Genomic DNA, 20,688 nt, shown 5'->3' with positions numbered 1-20,688 from the left:
TGCATTGCAAATGCTTATTAACCGCATGCGTGCGGGCGGAATTCCGCCCGTACGCTGGGATTTACTCATTCCCATGTTTCATGACGAGCTGGGCTCGTCATGAGCGTGCGAGGAGGCTACCTCATGACGAGCCCAGCTCGTCATGAGCGTCGAAGGGGTTATACATTTGATGCAGCCGAGCCATGACATTTTCAGCCTACACCAATGGTGCAGGGCTTTGAGGATTGCTTTGAATGCTGGAGAAATATTGCTGGCATATAGTGTGCAGACTGACTTTGCGAGGATGTTTCCTAGGAAGCAAAAGGAAGCGGCATCCAATGGTAAGTCATGGGCGGCAAGCAAACGTTACGACATTCTGGTACGGTCTGCCACTCCTACACCTATGAACTTGGCATAATTGATGCCAAAGCCAGAAGCAGCTACAAACTGCAACACACCCAATAGGAATGGGAAGGATGTGGTAGGGAATGTGAGAGAAAACAGGAAATAATCGGCGAAGAGCGCTAATGTGTACTGTTTGCTATCTAATTCCAGCCTTCCAATCTCAGGGTTGGATTCTAGACGATGTATAAGGGGCTCCATGGTGAGTGCAGTGACAGGGGGAACACCTGTTTGGTGCGCCTGTGTAACGATGTTGGGGCGAAAAAAGGCGCCATTGCCCTAAAGACGAACGTCGAAGCTGCACAGTTCGCCAATATGTAGGCCACCGTATGTGGGCCTTGCTCGGTTTTCGAGAGAACCACCCAATCAAAAAACCTTCCCTACATCTACGGTTTTTGGTCATTTTTCAATTATAGCATGAGGTAATGGCAGTAGCATGCACACGATTACACATTCTACTCTACACATGCTTGTTATTCTGTAAAATTATGCATAATAAAAATTTGAAATCTTTCCTGACCAATTATTCCACTCATATCTCTCATTAGGTCATAAATGCGATTCACACCAATGCGTGTTGGAATCCTGGTCTCACAGCTATGAGTTCTTTTTATACAGACCTCAACATGGCCATGGAACCGGATTGATTTTTACAGTGACAGCTCATGTCCTATGCATAAGCGTTTAGTTATAGAATTAAAGAATGAGATTGACAATTCTAGCATGCAAAGCAATAACGTCTTCAAATAAATATATTTTCCTTTTTAATGAGTATTGGTGTTTTTCGATCACATATATTGAACACTATTTCTATTCTGCAATTTCCATCCAGTGTTGACATTTCTCCAATTAAAACCTGTGGCCCTGTATATGATCTCCGTTCCCAAGCCAGTGCTGTTTTGTGACTGACTTTTGTTTAGCCTTACTGTTCCTTTCACAGGTAGGCATCAGCTTAGCAATTAAAAGAGTACCCAAGCCTCAGTACCATTTCAAAGGTGTGTGTGTTAAATATGACTTTGGTCCAGCCCTAATGGCCTATAGGAGGCTCTTTCCAGACATGTGACTCAGTCTGTCAAAGCTCCATCAGCCTTTAAGAGACATCGACCAAACAACCTGACTTTAAACCTACCCTACCAGACTTTTAGAGGCACCAAAGTGAAATGTAACTGACTGTCTCAGTTATACCATGATTTTAGAGGTATGGACTTGACAGATAACTTGCTTTACAGCTGAACTACAACAGTAGTATGGTAGAAAAACCATCTCCTGCTGGTCTTGGGCCATTTCACTCTAGTGGTTACCACACATTTGCACCTGTAAATGTTAATAGAGGCTTCTGCAGAAGTGCGTACTAGCACATCCTATTCATGCTACATCACCTACTTTCCATGTGCCTTGAAAAGAAATGCTGCCCTCACAAAACACCTCTGCACCGGTAATGCTCACAGTGAGTCTTCAGGGTTTCAAGCAGCTATGGTTGCCCCACCCAATATCTTAGTTACAGAGAGGCAACATAACAGTTATAAAAGGCATAAATGCACAATGTGGTAATCAAATCCAAATTCTTTCTTCGTTTTTAATACGGAATCTTTTAATCTTGTCTTCTCGTCACATAGAATGCCAAAAGTTATTTCAAAACCAGCAGCAAAGCCAGAACAGCCAACGCGTTTCGCCCCACACGGGGCTTCCTCAGGGCTGTAAATACAATATCAATGTGTCATGTTTGTGACCAATACAAATATTGATACATCTAAAAACATATACAACATAATGACATTTATTAACACTAAAGTGAACCTTCCAATGTTACTTTATACAACACTCCTTTTCAAGTTCGCAAGCCTCTATTGTTTGGCCAGTGTCAAAAGGAAGAAAGAAACGCACCAAAAAGAAGCACCAATTAAGCCCAAAAGTGAAAGAGAGGAAGAAGAAAAAAACACCGAGCGGTGTATAATTGAGAACACCAAGTGTCTAAAGAGCAATCCAAGATCGTAAAACATATCATATCCTTAACTAAAACATAAATCAGAAACAAACAAAACAGAGGTATAGACCAACTGACAGTACTGCTGATGACCACTCAGCACCACTATCTCAAATCTCCATTTGAATAAACACCAATACATAAAACATGCAAAGACCCCACACGTGAAACCATCTGCAAGTCAAGATGGTTATAAAGATTCTTACAGAGCTTCACAAAGTTCACGTTTTAAAATTAATCACGTCTGCTTCCAATTAGTATTTAAATCCGTGCTAGAAAAATTAAAAGGAGAAAGGGAGCGGGAAACAGCAGAAAACGGTTTCAGAAGCTGAAATGGTACCAAAACGCTTCTACCTTAATGTGTTAATTGTAGCAAGGGCTGTCATATAGCCATAGATACCTCAATAATTTTTGACTTAGCCCACAGGGCTGGAAAGGTGACCGTCATACACTGGTATCCGAATAAAATTTATAGAATGGCAATTCTAATCTGTTGTGTTTTGCAACATAAGAGAACTTTCAATTATCTCCATCCTTCCCAATATTCCATTACACAACACATGTCCACAGTAATAGGATAACACCATTGTTACCCTTAATTATGACAAAAATGATTCAGACCGCTTCGTCCGGTGAGCTCCCTGTCACCGGAGCTGTTTGTTGCGGCCGGAGAGGCTTCTTATTGTGGGCATTCCACCTAACAGCTGCTGAGGGGGCCTAAGCAAGGAAATCCACACGCCGCACAGGACTTCAGAGACCAGGAGCCCGTGCGTGTCTTCACCTGTGAGGAGTCCCGCCTCCCTGCACACTAGTATATACATCAACATCCAGTTTCCGCAGCGCGGGACGCGCGCGGGACGAAGCCCCGACAAAGGGCGGACAGTCTGTGACAGTCCGTGGCTGAACGTGGTTGGGCTGGGCCCCACCACCAACACCTGCTTTTACCCACCTCATATTCAGGTACTGTGCTTAAGAGTCTAACAACATGGGGAAGAGGAAAAACATGGAGGGACTTGCAGAGGGCCCTACCACACGTGTGAAAAGGAGAAAGTCAAAGAAGGCTAGTAAAGCAGTCAAGCATGCAGGAGAGAACTGTGTAATGTCACATATCGACAAATGGATTGAAGATTGTAATAATATACTTACATCTAAACCCCCGGCAGAACATAGTTTGATTGAAATTGAGGGGGAGAATGTCACTGACTCTACGCAGAAATGCGACAATCGGGGTCCATTTGTTGTTCCTGGGATGTTCTTACATAGAAAAAACAGACGTAGTTCAGATGAAATTCATGGGGTGGTTGAAAGCATGACCTTAACGGGTGTATAAGTGGGGGCAGACACAGTTATCCCAACCCCACTTGATCCGATTGTGCTTTGCTCAAACAGGTTATCTACCCTTGCTCATATTGACTGTCCAACTAGGGATAAAGCGGATTCCCTGAATCAGTTAGACTCATCTGTTTTTCATGGGCCTAGGGAGGGGGCATGGGTATTGGAATTAAACTCGATTACACCTATTTCTGGCACAAGGGACGATATCACTAACTTATGTAGTCTTGTGAACTGTCTATGTAATTTCATTCATTGCATGCAAGACAAGGTTGATAATTTAACAACTCAGGTACTTAATGTAATCTCCAACCCAAACACATGCTCTAGATGTAGGTCAGACAAAGAGCAGCAGAGCATAGTACCTCTCGAGAAGCAAAGATTACCAACTAAGCAACCAGTGTTGCAGCAACCTAGGGGTGGTATGAGGGGAAAGGCGGATGCGCTGTATAGTGCAGCTGTTAGAGGCAGGGAGGCGCCAGTGAAACCTCTGCCTATGAAAACCCTTAAACATAAATCACCCGAACGAGTAAACAATATTGGGAAAACAAAACTTGACGCTAGACCAACCAACAACCCCAACACCTATAAGCCCCCCCCCCCTAACAAAATGACAGGTAGTGGCCCCGCTTTATCTCACCCCATCCCTCCTGATCCCTCTAAAGTATACATGGTAAATGTCCCAAAATTGAGTTTAGGGAAGGACACAGAAACCAAAGATTCCCTGATAAACAAAGCTATTCACTGGATCAGGCATACTAGAGGATGCCGATCCGTGATAAGGGAAGACATCGTTAGGGCTATTAGGCTCTCGCATCCAGGATGTGAAACTGACTGCGTTGCACTCACACTTAAACATGAAGACCCGGCTCACAATCTTACATTATTAGAGTTTATATCTTGTTCCCCCGATCATTCTCTTATCCAAATGAGATCTTCATTACCGCAACAGTGATCATACCCTAGGGGAATCCAAATACCAAGGACAAGTGCGGTTGGGTCTAGTCTGGACTATAATGATTGACTAATACCAGACGTGTCTAAACCTAACCCTCGTAGCGACATAGCACCAGACACCTTAACCATGCCCCAGGGCCCCTTGTTGGGAACACCCTTTGCAATATCAGATTTTGGGGTGGATATAGGGGATAATAGGTCCTTAGGTCAAAGCTACGAAGTAGGTATCTTAGCGGGTTTTGATGTTTTTGGCTCTATAATGTCTTGGAATGTTGCGGGGCTAAGATGCAAAGTCCAGAGTGGGCCCTGTTTGTTAGCCAGTTTACTATTTGTATATTTCAAGAAACTTGGCTCCTTGCACCCCAACATTTCCAGGGTTTTTTAAATTTTAGCGTTCCTGCTGAAAGGAGTGATCGTGGAAGACCTTCGGGTGGCCTCACAATGTGGGTCAAGCAGGACTCCGGAATCATTGTAAAGGAGTTCCAGAAGAGTCACAAGGATATCCAGATTGTTTCCCTTACATATAACCAGTCAGAATCGCTAGACATTTATAATGTCTATGCAAGGAGTGCAGGGGGGTAGAAGTCTGGTACTCTTGTTGCTCTCGATGATCTTATCGATAAATACTCCGCCCACTCACGGTTTATTGTTGCAGGAGATTTTAATGTAAATTTTGAACCCTTATCAAGTACCTCTTAGAGGAACAGGACAGCCAGTGGGGGGTTCCTAAGCTCGAGTTGAACCCAGTTAAGAGGTGGACTGATCTGGTTATTCAGATTAACTCCATCTGCCTAAATAAAGGGTTAAGGGCGGCTAATGGCAGAACCCCTAAAGACAAGTTGGGTACTGTCACATTCAAGAGCGGCAATAGAGAAAGTAGAATCGACTACATTTTAGTCCATCTTGAGCTGTGGAAGTACTTAGACGACATGTTGGTTGTTGACCGCCTTGAGAGCGATCACAACCCTCTATGTATGACTTTCTCATATTGGAAAGTACCAGTCGTAGCAGAGGAACTGAGCAATGTAATTCCTCAAGCTGTTCTCACAAATGACACGCGCCACTTGAAGTGGGCCAAAGTAGCCCAAAGCCAGTCAAACCTTGATTTTATTTTAAAAAATCTAGAACGAGCTACCAAGGAACTGAGCCCCTGTGCTGACCATGATGCCTCAACTCTAGGGAGAGATAGTGTCATTAAGGTGCACGAAACTCTGTTTTCTCAAATAAAGTGCTTATTTTTCAAAACATACAACCCAAATAAAACCCCAACCAACCATTCCCCTAGGTGGTATAACAACGATTGTAGGAAGGCCCAGCTAGACCTAGGACAGGCCCCATTGTTGTAATCTATGAGTAATGTCTCCTTATGTATGTTCCTGCCATCTGGGTGATGTCCATTAGAATGCTTCAGTGCTGTGATGTAATATAGAATGTTCAGTGCTGCTGGGAGACTAATGACAGTTTAGATGGGGCTGAGCTACCTGCTGGCTGCTCCTGGTGGGGCTAGATATGAATCAAACTTGTATTTAATCTGGACTTACTTACCATCTTAATAAATATCACTTAAAACACCTTCACTTGCCTGGACCAACTTAACACATTTTGATGGCGACGATTTGAACTTACCCTCTACGTGCTCAACTGGATTTTCAGCGTCACAACTACCTCGCTGGGATTTTAACTCAATACTTCAAACAAGATTCAAGCGACTAAAAGGCAAGTGGTTTAATTAAATTTTCTACCTTATTCAAAGAAGGCTCTGGCACCTAGCCCCACCAGTGACCATTTCACCGGCCGCCCCCTACGTCTCTATGCCAGACTTCTCCAAATAACAATGATATACAGTTAACCACCTTCAATGTTTCTATCAAGCTATTGTTCAGAGGTGTTTTTCAAATTACAAGTAACCTGTCTACACTTCGAACATCATCTTGAACTCTATTGTGTAAATCACACAACTTCTCCCTGCAAACATCCTCCTCTATTTCTAAAGACATATAAGAAACTATCTATTCAACCTTATACAAGCGTCCTTCCACACGGAAAAGGAGCCGTCACACTCAGTAAGCCCTCTTAATTCTCAAACATAGGTCCTCATATTGACATCTGTTTATTTCAAAAGCCGGGGCATTATGAGTGGAGTCAAAATGAATAGTATGGATAATGTGTTCGTCTGGAATTTTTGTCAAACAAAAAAAAAAACTCAACTGATGACCAATGTATTCACTCTGTTTCACATTAAGCTTAAAAGTAAATTACCGGCGTTTTATGTCAAGTTACAAGCATCGGGAGTTATTTCATACTCTAACACTCACCGTCCGGTTAGCGGATGACAGTTGAATTGTCAGTTGATTTGCAGCGATCTCTGACCTTTCCCTGCCTCAGTTTGATTGATGACGTCTTCAGAGGCCTTCGAGGAGTTAGCGAAGTGAAGCTCTTCTCACGTTCTGCTGCTGTGATGTCAGACTTTGAGTCACTACCTTTGTCCAATCGGAGTTCTTTTTAAATGTCAGCACACCTTCGCCGTGAACCATCTGGTGAAGACGTAACAGCGTGATGCTTGCTGCATGCTGTCGTCACTGATTTACACTTAACATCCTGTTTGTTTTCATTGTGTGTTTTTATTTCCTTGCCAACGGCGTTTCATACCGAGTATGAAGAAAAATTGAGAGTCAAATGGTTTTCCTGCTTTATTTTACGGAGGTCTCAATCAGATCTGCCATCGCATCTCTCATCATCCTACAACGATAGGCACACTTTAGCATATTTGCCTACTTCATTTCTTCAAAATTGTTACAGCGACTGGCAAGTTATCTGTTCTTCGAAACCCTGCATTCCACAAGTCTTCAAGATGTTTTCTTCTAATTTCATCGAGGCAAGGTACTGTAAACACCGTGATGCACATATTCAAACAAGACTAATGCTGCCATCTAGTGGGTATTTTACACCAGCTTCTCCTTGAGGAAGACAATATTCGATCTTGTTCAAGTAATTTCGAGTCTACCCACTTTTTATATCGAAATAGAGAGTAGTATTTTATTTATGAAAATATATATTAATACTGCACTTTAGTACTGTTTCTTAGCACTCAGTACATGCATTTGTTTGAAATACTTTCAATTCAATTTTCAAGTTATGTGCATGTGTTCTAAAAATGGTTTCAATTTATTATTCAACTTACCTGCAGGTGTTCTAATTTTTCAATTATTTATGCATGTGCATATGTATAATGTTTCTTAACTAGGAATATACATTTCAATTCGATTTTCAAGTTATGTGCATGTGTTCTAAATTTTCAACTTTTCGAAATATATACATTCATTTGAAATGTTTTCAATTTATTATTCAACTTACATGCAGGTTTTCAATTTTTTAATTATCTATGCATGTGCATATGTACAATGTTTCCTATTTAGGAATGTACATTTCAATTTGAATTTCAAGTTATATGCATGTGTTCTAGATTTTTAAATTTTCGAAATATATACATGTATGCTGTATATCTATTTTCTCAATTGTCAAGTTACATGCATACGTGTAACTTGACGCACAGAGTATCTCCATTCTCAATGTATATTCGATTGTGATTTTGGTGAGGTCATTTTCTTGTTATTTACTCACTGGTTTTCAATTTTCAGCTTTTAGGTTGTGAAAATAATTTCTTCTTATCAATAACTCTACTACTTTCAATATTCTATTTTGTTGTTGATATAGATATATTCCTGTCAACATTTCAAAGTTTTATTAGCGATTTGAGTTCTCTATCCCTTTTTCTACCTTTATTTCTCCAAGTTATATATATGAGTTTCAACTTCTATTTGCTCAATGTTTATATTATTCTTATGTTGATACTGTTTATTGAATAGTATGGGAAGTTACTATCTGTTCTTTCTTATGCTTTCATTCAGTTTTTCTATGCTTCTTCTTGATGTCTTTCTCCTTACATGCTCTTCTTTAAGTTAGTTATGTGAGGAGTGGTTGTTGAGCTGTTCTTTCCTTTTTACTCTTTTATGAGGAAGAGGAGGAGAGAATATAGTATATTAATTCAAGGAAATGTAAGGAAATGTATGAGAATGTCTATTTCAACTCCACATGCTTTATTGTGCTTTCTGACACATTTGCCTGGCCAGTAGTTGTGTCAGCAGGTATCGATGGGTATGTATACTTTTCTCTTACAGACTTATGTTTTAAAATTTTCTGTTCACTTTCAGAGAAAAGGAGATATGTTGTAATCTATGAGTAATGTCTCCTTATGTATGTTCCTGCCATCTGGGTGATGTCCATTAGAATGCTTCAGTGCTGTGATGTAATATAGAATGTTCAGTGCTGCTGGGAGACTAATGACAGTTTAGATGGGGCTGAGCTACCTGCTGGCTGCTCCTGGTGGGGCTAGATATGAATCAAACTTGTATTTAATCTGGACTTACTTACCATCTTAATAAATATCACTTAAAACACCTTCACTTGCCTGGACCAACTTACTACATCCATTTCATGCCCCAATATGCTAAAGGGCAGGATTTGCCAGCAGAGCAAAGAGAGAGAATGGAATATATCCCCTGGGTGGAAGACGCGTTCACCATCAGGGACATTGAATGCGCGCTAGACTCCATCACACCTGGTAGAACGCCAGGAATAGACGGTGTCCCAGCTGAAATCTTCCTGCACGACAGAGAACTATGGGGAAAGTACATTTTACTATTGGCAAATTCGATAGCCAAAGGTTCACCAATACCTGGATCGTGGAAAGGGGCAGAAATAATCCCTGTTTTGAAAAAAGGCGATAAGTCCCTCCCAGGCAATTATTGCCCTATCAGCTTAATCAACACCATCCAAAAGATCTATGGCAGATTGGTACTAAACAAAGTTCTTGAGTGGGAGCGGATCTTGTCTCACCTTCAAGCAGGGTTCAGGGCCTGCATAAGTACAGTAGACCAAGTCCTACACTTTGCCATGCTCTATTGGAAGGTTGTCCAATTGGGGGGGTAGTTTATATGCTGCCTTCATTGATTTGAGGGCCGCCTTTGATCTCGTTCCGCGCACAAACCTCTGGCTCGTATTGAATGATATGGGCATGCCTCCCACCCTTCTTTCCCTGATTGTGAAACTACATGAGCATAATTATGCCCAAATAAGATGGGGTCCTCCTGGAAGTGTCACCAACCAGTTCCCAGTAGAGAGAGGAGCGCGCCAAGGCTGTGTGTTAGCCCCAACGCTCTTCTCTCTCTATATCAACAATGTGGCAAAGGTCTTGATTGAGGCAAATGTTGATGCTCCAATCTTAGCAGGCGCCAAAGTACCTATTTTAATGTTCGCCGACGATTGCCTTATTATTTCCAAGACCCCGAGTGGCTTGCAAAAAGCGCTTGGGATCTTTGAAGCCTTTTGTATTAATCATGGGCTTGAAATTAATGTTTTAAAATCAAAATTCATGTCTTTTAATCAGCATAAGTCATTTAGAGGGAAAATACTAATGAATAAACTACCCCTGGAACAAGTAAAATCATTCTTATATCTGGGTGTAACCATTCAGCACGTCCTGCGATGGAACGAACAGATAGACCTTGCAGCCCTAAAACATAGGCAACTCGCAGGGGTATTGAACAGTTAACATGCCAAGTCCTTGACTAAACCAGTGGCCCCTGCAATTATGGTCTATAAAGCGAAGGCTATAAGTGCAGCCCTCTATGGTATAGAAATCTGGGGGCACGGGAACCTAATTAAGTTAACAGGTTCCGAAAATAGTTTTCTGCGTAAGCTTACTATGCTACCACAGAGTACCCCCATGGGGCCAGTCTTTCAGGACCTAGGCATGAAACCAATCAAGATTATCGCAACACTTCGCCCAGTACTATACTGGAGGCGAATATGGGTCACGCCGGAACTGGAAATATTCGCTAGGGCCCTCCTTGATATCATCAAAAGTGATGTCTTCCACCAGATAAAATGGCTCTCTAGAATTGGAGCGATTCTCAGAGAGCTGAGTCTGATGGAGACATGGGAGGACCCGATGAACGCCACTTTTCCGTCAAAAAAAGCCATAAAGGGCCATGTATTGGGGAATGATATTCTCCAAATTGTTTAGGACCACTCCCGCACTTTCACTAACTGGGGTTTTTATGGAGTTCGAGGATGAGACGTTATTCGAGCCATTCTGGGACGACATAACCAAACCACTGGTCAGAAAGCTTTACTTTCAATTGAGACTTAGCAGTATTCCTGTCAGAGCATTCACATCCAGGTGGTCTAGTGGTGGAAATGCCTCATGTCCATTCTGCCCGAATTCCAAGGAAACAATTAGCCACCTGCTCTTCGAATGTCAAGCATACTCTTCCCCGCGTAGAGCATGGTTGCGCCCAATGGCTAAATTGTTGGGCACTCGGAGTGGACTACTGGCCCTTAGAATCATTTGCACAAACCCCAGCCCCTTAATATATATATAGCAGTTGCCAAATTTTTGGGATGGGCATGGGTCATTAGAAGTAAATGTCTAAAGGGATAAGTAATTCTATGATCAATTTTATGACTTTTGATGTACTTAGCTTTGATGAAATTTTCCTATCCTGATGAATTTTAGCTTTTGTAGTATTTCTGTGTAAATTTTATCTCTATTTTTTATCACATGAATCGTTTTAAAATGTATTGCTTTTATGACAATCGTCGAATAAAGCTTGTTTGACTGACTGATTCAGACTGAGTGTAGGTATTTCCCGCATCCATTGTAAGGAAAAGTGTCAATACCATGGTTGACTCCCTATAAAAGATTACACAAAATCGTGTATAAAAAACCCATTCGCTCTGTTGATCATTAACACATTATCCATACACAAAAAATATTATAAATAATCCAAGTGACAGACAACATCTGTCAGTTATATTAACAATATAAGGGGCACGAAAAAATTCATAAGTCATGGTATATAAATGGGAATTATAAAAGCGGCTACACACATTCGAGTAGTGCAGACCCATGGCTGCAGGTCCTGAGATATCATGACCAAAATAAATGTATTACGTACACCCGACCTTCACTATATTCTACTAAATATTTAAAAATCGCCTTAAAGCAGCTGTGTCTTTTATTCACAAATATTTGGTAATTCTACCGTAATACTGACGCCGAGCGAAACTATGAGACCCTGTAAGAACTGGGACCACCAGTTCTCCGGGGGGTAGCTTGGCTCGAGCAGGAAGGCAGCCAGGGGCTCACGTGTAAAGTAGCTACTCAACACTCAACACACTCATCCACTGAGGCATTAAGTGGGCGCAATAATGGGGACCACACCAGTACTTTTGATTAAAATCAATAGCTTTTATATTGAATAAGGATCAAGGCAGTCAATGCAAAAGCATGTAATTAAAACATTTCATTAAAGCATTTCATTATAGTAGTAAAGGTAACCATTCAGAAAATACCATAGCCTGTTGCAATAACCTTCTCATCACCTGAAGTGGAGTGTTTGCGTAATCATGAATTAACATTACAGGAAGTAAGAATGAGCATAACATCCCTTAATCCATTGCATTTTACAAGAAGAAACAGTTCATTCAGGCACTTCTTTACATCAAAGCGATTCTTCTCATTGAGGCAGATAACTCCCTCGGGCAGGGCTAAGCCACTACAGGATCATGTAAAGGGTTTTCAGGCATAACCAGTAACCAGGCCCGGTTCCACCTACTGGACCAACAGGGCCTAAAAAGTTAATCCAGGGCAAGCCTAACTCTAGGCAAAAGCAGTTAATTCGGGGCCTCGCAGTCACTAGAGGCACATTGGGGGCCAACAGGGCCCAGTCTCACTTCTTCCCGGGGGAGGGGCGAACTCGGGGCCTTCTCCGGCCTTCCGCCCTCCTCCCCTGGGAGTTACCTGGTGTCTTCGGCCCTTCGGGGCCCTTGCGAAGGCTCTAGGGAGGCGGGCGGGGCTTCCGCCCGACCGGGGGCCTCACTCGGCCCGGCGCGGTACAGGGAGCTGACACGGAGCACCAGCGCCGGGGGCGAGGCAGTACACGGCGGGGGCAAGTCGGAGGGGGCTCTTCTGCTGCAGGGCTCCCCCTCCGCGACGAGTCACGCATTCCCTGGGCACCGGGCCTTGTCAGAAGGGCTCGACGGTGGCAGCCAATGGCTGCGCAGCTTGGGCGGGGGCGCGGCCGATGACGCGGCGGCGCTCCCGCGATGTGGGAGAGCCCGGCTTCAGGCCTAGTGCGCAGTGAGCGGCGGCCCTCTCCTGGTATCCGGCGGCCGCCGAGGGGGCACAAGGCTGGCGCGGGCCCTACCAGAGCGCCGGGGCCGGAAGGCGGGACACTTGAGGCCTGACGAGGCCTGAGGAGAATTCTGGCGGCCCTCCCCTGGCACACGGGGGCCGCCGAAGGGCAATCTTGGCGCTTCACGAGGCGCGGCAGGTAGGCGCTGGAAGGGCTCACAGCGCTTGATGAAGATCGCGCCTGAGGGGCTTTTAGCACTCCTGACGGGGCACAGCAGGGGGGTGCTCGAGGCAGTCTTTCGTGCGTCAGCTCGGTCAGCCGAGGCAAACGCCACTCACAGAGCGGGGCACTCCCAGCAGCTCAGCAAGGGCCAGGGTAGGAGCGCTTACGAATTCCGGCAGTCTTTGACTCAGCGCTTGACATGGGGGGGGGGGTCAGGTTACAGCGCTTCTATGGCATTTCAGTCAGGAATACAAGCAGTTCAGTCAGGACCGCACTGGGGGCACGGAGGGGAGTCAGCACCAGTACCTGGTTGATCCCCCAGCAGTCTCTGGTTGTAGGGCAAGTAGTCTTCTCGGCGCTTGGATGGCTCTGCGCCCTCATGAGGTGATTTCTTGAAGAGGGGGGGGTGGGGGGTCTGAGTTGGAGGCTGGATGAGTTTCCACAGGTCACTGAAGATGGACCCTGGGGTCCCCTACCGCTGGGCCAGATCAGGGGGCTAGTCTAGGATACCTCACTCAGCTTAAGAAGCAGCACCTAAATCCTGTCACTCCCAGTGGCATAAGCTCCTGACTAGGCCCTCCCGCCTAAATCTCCTGCGTGGGTCCCCCAGGCCAGTGATGCCCCAACTGACTGGAAAGTTTCCCTCCCTTTCCTTTTATAGGCCCAGGTCACGTGACCACCCTCTAAGGCGGCAAAAATAGGCTCCGCCCCTATTCTAGAAGGTGCCAGGAGCTTCCCTACTCTAACTGTGGGCAGGCAAGGCAGGCTGGAATGGCAACAATGTTTGGGGTCCCTGCCAGCTCCTGGCAACTAGAATGCGCCTTAACAAGACCAAGCTGCAGTAACAGGGTTCAGTGGTTGCCATGTTGGGGGTAGAGAGCACCTGCACCTAGCATTGACTTTAATAATACACAGGACATTTCAACCTCACAGGGCCTATACAACTTTGTTACAATGGGGGGACATCCTGAATTAGGGGAAGCAAAAAGCAAAAAAGTTCCGGGCAAAGGGCCAAGTCCAACAGTCCCCATGTTACCGAGCTATTTTTAGCTTATATTTTTAAAAACTCCTCATTAAACATTTTGTCAATTCTCCAAAGTTGCCCATATTCGCGCACTATAGCATGCATAACGTGTATACTCACATCCGAGTGTTGCGGTCTTCGCCGAGTAAACGTACTCCCTCGCTAGTCAGTTTGCAAAGACGCCGAATTCAAAATTCGCGCGTTTACAAACCCAAAAAGAGGGGCGTGAACATCCCTCACAGCCCCCGCCATTGGTCACGTGGGCACCAATCGGCCAATAGCAGGCGCCAACACTTAAACTCCAGGGGCAGTACCATATACATACTTCGTCGCCCTGCAACGCATCTTCTAAAAAACAGCACGATTGGTCCTTAGTTTTCAAATCAGCTGTAAGGTTTATTTTATATTTGCAAAAGTAAATAAAGCAAAAAGCTTTATTGACAATGCACGTATTTTTTAGTCATAATGATTCCATCTACCAGCCAAACAATAAGCAGTAAATACATCATAAGGATGGAATAGTGTGAAGTATGTGTGCATATACAATGTAATGTATCAGCACTTTGAAAACATATTTACAATGTTTCTAGCCCAGTCCATATTATCAGAACCGGATCATATAGAAACACTTTCTTCTCATAACCGATGGTGACAGGTAATCCTATGTTTCTAAAACAGACAGAGTCTTTCAAGTATAAGGAAAGGCCCATATAGGTGGCGCTACAAATTGCGGTACACGCCACATTATTGCCGTATATGACAGACATAAAACAACCATCTTCGTGAATGTGTGTGCTTCAAAAGGAAGATGTGAGTATAGAAATACTTTGTTAAAAATAGTAGATGGATAGATAAATGATGAAACAGTATATCCCGTGCCCAAGGGTGCACATACATAAGGTGACAAATTATGCAGTTAACAATATATTAGCAGTCCATAATTGAAATGCTCAGTACCCATAATTATATCTTCAACAATTTTTCTCAAACCTTCTGTAGGAGAGTACGGTCTGCTTCCTATGGTCACCCCCCCTTTTTGCTTTTGCTTTACTGTTTTTCAACTAAGATGTGGCTGTGGGCCTGCTAATCAGACCCACAGCCCAGATGCACTCTCTCTAAATTCACACCATGTTCTCTAGGTACATCCACAATTGGGACTTGGCTCATCTTATCAGCCCCTGTAGAAGTGTACCCTAGGTACTCAGGGCATAGGTGTAACCAAGGCCTACCAGGGGCTGCAGCATGTATTATGCCACCCCTGGTTGGCCACTCAAACTGACACAACTGGCTGATCACTCAGCAGGGGCAAGGTTGTGTAATCACCCCTTGCTTAGGTATAATATTCCTATATCTACCCTTAAATATAGACACACAGTAACCTATAAGTCACTCCTATGGCAGGCCTTACCAATCCTGGAGGCAGAGTGCTTGGTTATGTGTGAGATGGTGCTCTAGCATGAGCTGAGCCTGTCTGCAGCTTTCGGAACCATGTCCTTATAGCTGTTCTATGATATTGCCATACCATATACTCTTAAGTGCATTATAATCCACGCGGTTGAATGCTAACTTTGGTTTGGCTTTATCTAAACAGGTTGTGTAAGGTGTCATACGCTTTGGAATACTACCCCCTCGCCAATTCTGGCGACGGGGGTAGCATTCCACCCTTCTTGAGGGAGAAGACATGTTGTTGCTGACTATCCCGGTTAAAGTTAACCAGAGCCCCAGCATCACAAAATGGATGCTGCTGCCACAGACACAAGTCTGACCTCCTGCTGCTGGGAGTCCTTTCAGCGAGGGAGGCCTGGACAATAGGTTTCCTGCCTGGAGAGGTGCGAGCACCACCCCAGACAGGATTTTGTGTATTGGGACAGGGAGGGCTGAAAAGAAACAGACACTGCCTGGGGCACACTAGGTGCTCCATGCATAGTCCAGTTCAAACCGGTGATGGGACACTCCAGCCCCAGCTCTGGCGCGAAACTGGACAAAGGAAAGGGGGTGTAACCACCCCCCTTCCTGGTCCCATCCATAGGAGGGACCTAGTGAGTAAACCAGCCCCCTTTAGTTGTATAAAGGTAGGAGCAGACCCAGGAGACTTTAGATTAATCGTGGAATCGAATTGAAGACGAAACTCTAGACCCTTCGACATTCAACTGAAGCTGAAGACTGAAGAACCTCCCTTGTGGCCAAGGAGTGACCACCCTGGGCAACCAGGCACCATCCAGCAACTCGACGGCTTGCTTTGTCCCCGTTCCCGCCGGAACCCGAGCACAGAACCTGACAAGACCTCGACTCCCGGACTCCTCTGACCCCACTGCACGACTCCAGCACAGCTGAGCTCCGTGGAAGGCGTCGGAATTCGTGGAAGCAGGCAACTTGGAAAGTTTTCAACTTGCTAACAGCGCAGCTCCTGAGGCATCCTCGAAGCTGTGCACTGGGGACTGAGACACCGCGACACCGAGCTCCACCTGCACCGAAGACCAGCCCTCCACACTCCACGAGATCTGCGTGGGGCCCTTCTGCTTGTGTTCTGCTCGACGCGTTGTCCGGTTGCTGGCCCGTTGGCTAGTCGCCCTCTGACGACTCCTCCTTTGAAAATCCATCGCTGGTCTGATTGCTCCAGACTGGCCCTCGCTTCCCTGAAAAGGTGAAGTACCTCAGACCCTCCTGGTCTGCACCAGAAGCCTTTTTGTGTATCCTGCGTGGGTTGCCTTTGCTTAGGCTTGTTGGCTCCAATCTTGAAGTCGACCACTCCATCTGCGAGAACCTTCGTGGGACAGCTCCTCTCCAGCACCTGGTGGTCCTAGACGCCTCCTGGTCCACGTGGCTGCAACGACAAGCTTCACATCTGCACCTGATTGCTCCTCGACGACATCTGGTTCCTTCCTGGTTCCACCCGGTCACTGGCTAGTGACCTAGACTCTGTCCCCTCTGCTTTCAGGTCTTCTTCATCCTAGATCCACCCTTGGATCCCCCCGGACATCTTCCTCCTGGTCGCCTGCAGCATCTTCTTTCAAGGCTCCATAGGAAACGACAAGAAAACCCGACACACTTTGACACCTATGGACCCGCAGCGCGTGGGTGAGGTAACGCGAGTACTTCGGTGCTCCTGTAGGGATTGACTATCCTAGTGTCCAGTTTTGCTAGTTGTGTAATCCTAGTTAGACTGGAAGTGTCCTAAAAATTAATTACTTACCTTTTTACGTTCCTATTGACTTTCTATTGACTCTCGAGTGAGAGTACTGACTCTGCACGCGCCGCCTGTGGGCCTCCTACTCCTAACCTAAGGGTCATATAGTGTAGCCCCAGCGATCCTCTAGGCCCTAGGCCTTTCTCTTTCCAAAGTCGTGGTTCTTGTACCACTTACTTAGTATATGGTTTTACGCGCCCCTAGGGCCTAACTGTAAATTCTGCTATTTAAAGTATTTCTGAGAATAACTTATGTGCTTTTGCCTCTGATCTCATAAAGAGTTCAGGGGAGTGTGTTAGTAAATAAATACATATATATTTTATATTTATCCTGTGTAGTGTCCTTTCATTTGATATTCAAGGGGTTATATGGTAAAACAGCTGGCTTTACATGCCCTCAAGAGTCTTTTAGCCTAAGACTGTTCTGTCCACGCTACCACTAGGACAGCTGGTCTATAAGGTTGACTTACAACCATCACCATATGGGTTGTTTGGACTGGTGCAAGGTGTTCACTAGAATAGTGAACATCATATACCAGGCCAACTTCTCACATTGGTGTGCAGCGGTTGGGATTAGAGCTTGCTGTTGTTTTACCACTTGTAATCTTTAGATATCATTTGAAAGATCACATAGGTACCTGTAGGTACATATAAAAACAAGTCTTAGTATACTTAAGTTCTACTGAACTTAGCTGTTGTAGAGCCTGGGCCTAGCACACCCTGACTACATCTCCTAGACAGGTTCCGTAGGAAAACACACAGTGTAGGTAGGTGCAACACTCCCACCTCACTAGAAACCATGTCTCAGACAGTGAACCCCAGTGGTTCTCTGCCTGCAGAAGTAGATCCCTTGGGGACTGCTTCAAGATTTGAAGCCTTAGCCTTCCAAGAATTGAGACAATTGTGTACTTCTAGAAGGCTAAAACAGGGTTCAAACCCTACCCTAAAGTTCTTAGTTGAGCTCTTAGAAGAGTATGATGCTCAAAAGACACCTGACCCAGGTGCTTCAGGTAGCTCAGATGAAGTCCTGCCCTCCACAGAGGATACCACTGATACTCCAGTACCAGATGAGGTAGATGAAGATGATTCTGATCCTGAGACAAACAGTCAGACCATAGTCAGAAGACTTAGTCAGGCTAACAAGCATACATGGGAGTCAGTATGGGCAGCCCTCATACAGACCCCCAAGTGGGCTTAACCAGAGGCAGAGAAGAGGGAGATCCCACTCCAGGGACTCTATCAGATCTCATGCTTCAAATAGCTCTCATGGCCTTCCTCAGAGAGGGATGACTTCCCCTCAGAGAAGGGAACATGAGGCAAAGAGGAGAAAAGCTGCTCTTAGGATTGAAAGACAGGAACTTGAAGTTGCCCTGGCCAAAGAGAAGCTTGCTCGTGCTAGAGAGCATAGAGAGAGTGGGTTACAACCCACTGGTGGCAGCAATATCCCTAAGGATAAAGATAGGTCTTATGAAAATAGACACCTAAGCAAGATTGTGCCCCCCTATAAAGAAGGGGATGACATCCACAAATGCATTACTGCTTTGGAGAGGGCCTGCAAAGTGCAGCAGGTACCCCAAAGTCAGTGGGCAGCAATCTTATGTCTCGCCTTTTCTGAAAAAGGTAGAGATAAGCTCCTCACAGTTAGTGATGGGGATGCTAACAACTACTCTGTCCTGAAGAGTGCTCTGATTGATGGGTTTGGCCTAACCACTGAACAGTATAGGTTGATGTTCAGACACACCCAGAAGACACAGACTCAGGACTGGACTGATTTTGTTGATTGTGCCACTAAGGCTCTGGAAGGCTGGTTATTGGGAAGTCAAGTTAGGGACTATACAGGATTGTATAATTTGATCATGAGAGAGCAAATCCTTAGCAACTGTCAAAAACAGCTATTGCATCAGTACCTGATTGACTCTGATCTGACCTCTCCCCAAGAATTGGGAAAGAAGGCAGACAAATGGGTCAGAACCAGGATCAAGCAGAAAAACCAGAACCAAAGGGGTGATCAGAAAAAGGCAGACCAGAAGGGTAATGACCAGAAACAAAAAGACCAGAAGTCTTCACCAGGCCTCCAAAAGGCACAGGGGGAGGGTGGCTCCAGAAAGAACAAACAGAAACAAGAAGGTACAAAAAAGCCCTGGTGTGGATACTGTAAATCAGTCTCTCACTGGTTTAGTGAGTGCACCAAGAAGGGCACAGCACCAACCACCAATGCCCCTAAGGCAACTGTTCCCCCGAGTCCAGCTGTAAGTGGTGGTTCCCAGCAAAAGGATGTAGTAGGGTTAACCCTGTGAACTGAGGTGGACTTTGGCCTAGTCAGAGTACCAACTCAGGCTGTTCTTGTCTGTGATGGGGACATAGCAATGTCCTCTACTGTAAGTCCCAGTAATCTGAGCAAATACAGGCAGACACCTTTTATTAATGACAAGATGGCTCAGGCCTACAGGGACACATGGTGACACCTAACTTTGTGAAACCTGATCAGATCATACTAGGTGAAACCTACCTAGTGACCAACGCAAGCAATGCCACTACCTCCCATAGTATGGCAGTTGTTAACTTCTCCTGGGGAGGGGTAACTGGCCTCAAAAGAGTTGTTGTGAGTTCAGACCTTCCAGTAGAGTGTCTGTTAGGTAATGATCTTGAAACCTCAGTTTGGTCTGAGGTGGAGTATACGACCCATGCAGAAATGCTGGGAATATCAGCACATGTCCTTGCTGTGACCAGGTTACAGGCCAATAAGTGCTTCCCTGAACAAGTGCTGGATCTTGATACAATAGACCAGACACTACCCAAGAGAAAGAGCAAGAGGGTTAAGGCAGTGCCTTCCCCCCTGCCTCAGGTTGAGGATCAGCCCTCCCAGGAGGATGATTCTGAGATCCAAGAGGGAACTGTCCTGGAAGAACTTGAACCTGATCAGATTGAGTTTCTTGGGACAGGGGGACCCTCAATGGCAGATCTGAGGCAGGCTCAATTAGATTGGTCCTCTCTTGAACCCCTCAGACAGCAGGCTGCTGCTGAGGCTGCTGGGAATGCTCAAGGTACCCATAAAGTGTATTGGGATGATGGGCTCCTTTATTCAGAGGCTAGAGACCCCAAGCCTGGTGCTTCCAGGAGGTTGGTTATTCCTCTGCAATGTAGGGGCTTCCTTCTTACCTTGGCCCATGATATTCCCTTAGCAGGTCACCTGGGCCAGAACAAGACTTGGGACAGACTTGTCCTTAACTTTCACTGGCCCCATATGTCAGAAGATACCAAGGAGTTTTGTCGCTCCTGTGTTACCTGCTAAGCCAGTGGTAAATCAGGTGGCACACCAAAGGCCCCCCTCATACCACTTCCTGTGGTGGGGGTACCCTTTGAAAGAGTAGGGATAGACATTGTAGGACCAATGGACCCCCAAA

The 20,688-nt window shown here is 45.2% G+C and overlaps 1 protein-coding gene across 5 annotated transcripts in view; it reads right to left on the bottom strand.

The window, feature by feature from the left end:
- The window catches only part of PGS1 (phosphatidylglycerophosphate synthase 1), a 649,148-nt gene that overhangs the window by 109,797 nt on the left and 518,663 nt on the right, over positions 1–20,688 (bottom strand). For 2 of the 5 annotated variants that reach the window (XR_013598742.1, XR_013598743.1), the window contains exon 10: positions 6,970–7,393. The exons of 2 other annotated variants lie outside the window; for them this stretch is intronic. The gene's annotated coding sequence lies outside the window, so the exon portion shown is untranslated. Of the gene's footprint in view, positions 1–1,818; positions 2,077–6,969; positions 7,394–20,688 lie in introns of those variants that run through there. One more of the 5 variants, XM_078653896.1, reaches the window with a different exon arrangement.

Source organism: Lissotriton helveticus, chromosome 7 (assembly GCF_964261635.1).
Source record: "Lissotriton helveticus chromosome 7, aLisHel1.1, whole genome shotgun sequence".
Lineage (NCBI taxonomy): Eukaryota > Metazoa > Chordata > Amphibia > Caudata > Salamandridae > Lissotriton > Lissotriton helveticus.
Note: the sequence above shows the minus strand (reverse complement) of the source record. Positions and strands in the feature narration are given on the sequence as shown.